This window comes from Gymnogyps californianus, chromosome 2 (genome assembly GCF_018139145.2).
Source record: "Gymnogyps californianus isolate 813 chromosome 2, ASM1813914v2, whole genome shotgun sequence".
Lineage (NCBI taxonomy): Eukaryota > Metazoa > Chordata > Aves > Accipitriformes > Cathartidae > Gymnogyps > Gymnogyps californianus.
This window is the reverse complement of record NC_059472.1, coordinates 73,095,384-73,102,277: the sequence shown is the minus strand read 5'-3', so window position 1 is coordinate 73,102,277 and position 6,894 is coordinate 73,095,384.

The following is a 6,894-nucleotide window of genomic DNA, read 5'->3' as shown; positions in this document are numbered from 1 at the left end:
CATTCTAATACCTCAAAGGTATTAATGGGACAGAAAATTCGCTTTCTGTCAAGTTATGGAGGTGATAGATCGGAAAGCCAAGCCAATCTTGATATAAGGATATAATGGAATATGAATTGCTCATGTAAAGGAATAATTACTTATTATCTACAGCTTGCTTATTGACGTATCTTCACTAGGAATTTGAGACCTAGAAAAACTGAAGTTGGAAGAAAAAAGGTCAAATTTAGAAGTCTATGTTCACTAGACATCAGCTGCTGAAATCCAGTAGCAAAATCAAGTGAGCCAAAAACTTCCGTAAGTCATCTCTTCATTTAGACCGAGACAATATGGAAAATTATAGGTAACACTAGTGCTTCAAAAAGAGTATAAGATGCTACTGCTAATACCCGTACTCCTGGTAAGAGTTCAAGAACTCTCTCAGAAAAAGGGAGTTTAAAACAAATTGCTCTGACATAATGTTTTTGGACTATATAAATGGATGTATAATTTTTGAATAGGTGATGGATTAAATTTTGTAGGCAATTATATCTGCTGAGCTCTGTTGACTTGGCAGATAAGCAGAAAACAGAATTTGAGTTTCAATTACTACCCCTTTATTCTGATATCATAAGATTTTCTTACACTTTTATTAGCTACAGGTTTAAGTTGAAATTTGACCTCACAGCACAAACTGATGGAGAAGAGAATTTCTTCCTTCTGCTTTGAACCACATTAGACATCTTTGCAATTTGGAGCTGTAAATGCATTTCAGAGTAGACTGTAGTACCATTAGATACAGAATTGTTTATATAACACTTAGTCATGGTTACTTATCAAGAGCTCGATGTTGAATCAGACTGAAGGATGCTTGCGCTCGGTATGACTACAGTATAAAATGGCACTTTGCTACAGCAACGAGGAAAAGAGGCAATCTTTCCTTGTTCCCTTTATAAAATGTGAATGCAATCTTGAGTGCACCGATGTCAGAAAATTTCTGGCTGTCATTAAAGCCTATTTTATTCTTAAGTGGATTTTCCACTACAGATCCTTTTCTGAGATGTTTTGACTTTGTAGCACATCATAGCAAATGACTTCTTAAAAAATACATGATCCTTAAGAGCAGCCCTGTCAACATTTCAAATGTTGCAACCAACCAATTCAGGTCTCTTGATTGAGAGGACTGTGGTTGCAGGATAACTGCCTTGTGGCATGTGTTTTCAAAGTCTTTACTTATACTTGGCAGAAATTACATTATCCACAGCTTTGGAAAGAACTTTTGGCTGAAGTTTCTGGCTGTGATAAACCTCATGAATATAGTTATGCCCAGAGGGTAATTGGAGTTGAAGTAGACCATGAGACTTTGGAGACTTTTTTTTTTTTTTTCAATGATGATAGCATTCTCTATCTGTCACCTCTGAAGTTTTAAAGTTTGTGTATGAGGCTACAAAATATCCCTGCCATCTAAAATGTATGTCTTTTAGATTATAATGGACTGATTACTGCTGACCTGTCAGCTGGAGTAGTTGCAACTGCTATGATTTCATTGTGTGTGTAAACAAGGGGGTTAGTATTTAATTGTAGACCGCTTGCATCTCAATACAATATGCCAATGACTATTTGAGCACTGATTTTCATACAGCACAGCTGAAATGAAAAAACAAACAAACCAAACCCAGCCCGACTAAACCCAATAATTCTAGAAGAAGGTCCTGAAAACTCTCCCGGGGACTGTGGGTGATTCCACACTGCAGTATACTGCATGTTTGATTAACTTCTCATCAAGGAGGCTTCTGAAAAGCAGAACTGATGCCACACCTCACACAGGTGGCAGGACATCTCAAATCGTCCAGACGTCACCTGGAGGAGCACCCAGTAGAGACAAGCTAGAGCACTTAGGCAAGGCTTTAGGAAGCTGAAAGGCAGCTGTCATTAAGTGAGTGGCACTCTCTGTTTATGCTGCAGATCATATTTTGGCCAGGGACAAGCAGGTGACCAAATTTTGCTATGGGTGTATGTGAGTAGCTCCCAAAAACCTGAGGAAAGCAGAAAATGTGTGTCTGAAGGAAGGGCTTAACTAGTGCCTTTAGAGCATGACAAGTCCAGCTCAGAACAGGTAATCATCGCTTAGCATAAATGAATATTGTTCTTTGCGCCTACTCAACCTCTAACATGTGCCAGCAGATCATCTGCATGCATAAAAACACCTTTGTAAACAGGCATCAATGGCACGTGGGGCTTGGCACTGTATAGGTAAGTAAGGCAGAGATAGTTCTTGCCTTGAGGAGTTAAAAAATTTGATAATGCATTTGCTTTGCATGATAGCTGAAAATCAAGTAACTGCAGCTGCCCTCATTGTACCAGAAGAGCCTAGGGAAACAGTTATGGGATGTGGAGCAGTGACGGCATGGTTCAATCCACTTGCAGGTTACAACAGCGCCTTTACCTGATGTAGTAGGGAATATTGCAGGGTCCGCATGCGAAGTGGGTAGGATGCTGGCTCTAGATACCACTGGTCACAGATACAGCTCTGCTATTTTAATGCTTTGCTGTCACGTGTAGATCCATGTGTTTGCTTTGCCACTAACATGGCAATCATTGCTGCATTGATATCCTAGTCTGTTGGAATATGGCACATCAGAAAACCAGTTCTTAATGCATTTAAAGTGCTCTGTTGATGCTTTATAGCATCAATTTGTATTAAAATGAAATGGAATGCATTTTAAAGAGTTAAATGCCTTCCAGAATGCCTAATATAGATTATATCTTCTTCATTACTTTTATAATCCAATCTTGTTTTCTCATCAAGTAATGATCTGTAGTTTGTTTAAATGAACTTATTTCCTACAAAAAAGCACACATTAATTATATCACTGTCCTTGAATACCTCCAGTTGGGGCAACACCGTATTAATTTTTCCATTTATTTTGTGGGGGATTAACAGGAGCCTGCTGTAGTCCACTGGGTTATCCCCCTCGCCCTCTCTGACTCCTGCACAGTGTTTGCATTCTGGAATCCTGCTGGTATTCAAAGTATTATTAAAAGTTCATTCCCCTGGACTAAAGATCCCCCAGCAAAAGCTTTCAGGACGTCTGCACTCACGATATTCAGGCCTGATGATTTTTTCCTAGTTTCTCTCTTAATGAATACTGCTTAGCAAAGTGGTTAAAAACTTTGTTTTCTCTTATGAAATGAGTATCTCGTTCTGCTTCTTTTCAAATGCAGAACAGAAATATTAATGCCATGCTTCTGTCTTTTCTCCATCAACATTCCTACATTAACAGTTTTACTGCTAATGAGCTACCCTATTGCAAGGATTAATGTCTAGTATATGCAAATTTCTTCTTAACATTCGTAGCTCTGCCAGGCATCATTTCTGTTTTTACCTCATCTTTTTTTTCATTTGACATTTATCATCTTACAGATTTCACTTTACCACTAAAAAAATGATGAGCTTTTAGCCAAAGTAATCTTCTTTCCTCACTGGAAAATCAGGAAACCTGATTATCTAATCAACAGCTCTCACAGAACTCCAAGTTTTCATTCACAGTTTTCCCTCTAAATTTTCCGTGTCACTTTTTTCCTCTTTCAAATTTTTCAGACTTAAATACAAAAAATAATATTACATGGAGCTATTCTCCCTGCATATATAAACTGGTTATGATCACAGTGATTTAATATATTTTTATCTGTCATTAAAAGGTTCAAAAGTTAGAAACAAAAGTTAGAAAGTGTTAGAGAGTTATAGGGGCAAAGAGGGATTCAGTTACAGTGAACATCAAAAAAAATCATGGCTGTCAATAATGAACATGGCAAGGTTCTTGAACAAATTCCCATACTTATCTACTGTGAGATTTATTGGGCAAAATGTGAAATTGTAAAAATGTCAGTAATCACAGTGCACTTTTTCTGAGTATGGCTCCACATAAATACTGTCTATCATAAACGCTGTAACTACCCATTTTTCAGTCCACTCAATTTGCAAGCCTGCCAGTTAGATTCTTACATTTTGTGACCCTATTGACTTGAGGAGAAGGTGAATTAGAGAAGTAAAAGCTTAAAAGATGCATGGAGTATCAGTGTGTTCTTGCAGAATGGTAGAATTGTTTTTAATGATCCTTACTTCCTGCCAGAAGAAGGCATGGTTAAAATCATGCCAAAAGCAAGTTTTTATTTCTGTGTACCAGTCCTGTATAAGTTAGAGCTGCACTGTGCTGATGCAGCCAATTAAAGCTTGATGCTCTTGCCTTCGCTTGAAAAATGCCACTGCAGAGCTTATCACCAAGGTAAAGCTTTTGCTTCTGTGCACTGAATGAGAGAGCACCATATTGGACACAACCTGTTGGGTATAGCCCAGGTTTGCCCATGCAGAAATTCATGTGTACTAGGGAAGGCCACTGATCTCACTCCTATGTGCAGGGAACTCTGGACAAGATGAAGTCCTCATGTTTGAGCTCTATACCCATCTGATTCAAATCCTAGAGTCTAACTTAGAATATTTCACATTTAATCCAAAACTTTTTTATTTTTATCACTTGTTAATAACAGTACTTCAATAACACTTCTCATTAGCATTCTTATTCCATTGGTAATCCCTTTATTTGTAAATAATCTATAAAAGGGATGAAACAAGCCTTTTGGAAGTTTTCTTCTCATGATGTAGAGATCTAGCAATTTTGGGTAGGTTAGATTAGTCTAGAAAGCCTTCTTCTCCTAGAAATTCAGAATCCTACAAGTCCTTTTCCTATTAATCTGAAAATGTCTTCGGACATCCTACTTTTCTAGCCACCTAAAGAAAACCTAAGAAAATATTTTAATCTACTCTGAAAAGTCTGTGAAATGTAAAATGGTGGCTGGGAATCCTGCTCCAGCCAGTGACCCGCGATTGCTGTAGGCAGCTGTGGCTGCCTCCTGTCTTCTTTGCTTTTCCATTGAGGAAGAGCTGGGTCAGGTGTAGCCTCCTTGCTTCAGAGCCCCCAGACAAGAAATCTGAATCAAGACCTGCATTGCTCAGCTGAACTACAGTCACAGAGGGCAGGGAGCTCACCTACCAGCAGCCAACATGCTTCCAGACGACTGCATGCTCCCAACGATCGCTCGTTATCCAAGCGAACCCAGACTCTCTGCTCCCGCCCCTCCTTCTGTCATCTCCTGTTTTTTATTGCTCCCTTCCTCCCTCCCTTCTCTTACTCTTTCCTAGCTTTTGGCTGCTGGCAGAGGTAATTGGCGCGTCTTGCCTTCAACTGGAAGAGAAAAAGCATATTCTTCTCATGGGGACGTCGGTGCAGCAGGTGGGAAGCGTGCACGGGACGCCAGCCAGCTCACACACGCACCTCTCTGGGGAGGGAGGGAGGAGCGTGGCACGCACTCTGGCTTCTTGTCAGGCTGCAAGCTATCTCTTGACTCTACTGCTTGCTTTGAAACCCCTTTCCATTTCTGAATTTTTCGAGTGAGCACTTCTGCAGTTTGAAATGCTTGAGGGAAAGTGGATTCCTTGGCTTCTGGGCAAGTGAGGCAACTCGGTCTGCATCCAGTTTGGGAGCAGGGTTTAATAAATTGGCTCATAAGCTGATAGCTTTTGTACCTTTCATTCCATCTGCACACTCGCTCAAAATCATCCAAACAGAAAATCAGCACCTCTGACCACTAGACTGGGAATCCTTACTCTGTCTCACCTACCTTTGACCACACTGACTGCCCAAAACATACTTATTATTACCAAGTTGGTAACGACCTGCTGACTTTTGATCCCTCCTCCCATCCATTAAGTTTAGGATTGGGCTTTTCAGCTCATGGCTCTCATAGGTGGTGTCCACCTCCTTCATATGACCCAAGGAACATCTCTCAGGGAGGAGGGTGCTTGTTCTCACTGTGTTTCCATGGCTGCCACAGCAGATTGAAGGCCATCTTACTGCTGTAATGGCAAAAAAGCAGCCTTACATCTCGGGAGCTAGATGATCCAGAAAGCACAAGGCTGGAGAAATATCCATGCACAATAAAGGACATTTCCTATCTGTGACAGCCTTTGAGATCTTCTTTGGCTTTTGGATGAATATTACCTTAATTTTACTGAAACACTAACCAGCTCTGCTGCTTATTACATTTAACCATAGCTGAGGGTGGAGCCTCCCACTGAATATTCTTTATTCATTTACTCTGGATGAAGCTGGCAAACCAAGCAGAAGGTTGCTGTCTTTTGCCTTTCTCCCCCTCTTTTTTTCTTCATTATCTTGCAGGCTTGTATTGCAAGAACAATACACTGTGACCTGAATTACAGAACTGTCAATATAAGCAGCCTCATCCTGTCCCTTCTCATTTTAACACTTCCCATTGCACTGGTGATTGTATTCTGAGGGTGTCCTTGGCCAAGGATATTTCAGGCTAGTACGTGGAACGAAGCTTGAACGTTCTGTATCTACAAGCCTTGAGTATTTGAGGAAAAAGCTTTTCATCTTTGTATTGGGTTTGCGTGGCAAGGTTTTGGTAGTGGGGGGGCTACAGGGGTGGCTTCTGTGAGAAGCTGCTAGAAGCTTCCCCGTGTCCAACAGAGCCAGTGCCAGCCGGCTCCAAGAGGGACCCACTGCTGGCCAAGGCTGAGCCCATCAGCAATGGTGGTAGTGCCTCTGGGATAACATATTTAAGGGGGAAAAAAACTGCACGACAGCAACTGCAGCTGGAGAGAGGAGTGAGAATCTGTGAGAGAAACAACTCCGCAGACACCAAGGTCAGGGAAGAAGGAGGGGAGGAGGTGCTCCAGGCGCCAGAGCAGAGATTCCCCTGCAGCCCGTGGGGAAGACCATGGTGAGGCAGGCTGTCCCCCTGCAGCTCATGGAGGTTAACGGTGGAGCAGATATCCACCTGCAGCCCATGGAGGACCCCACACCGGAGCAGATGGATGTGCCTGAAGGAGGCTGT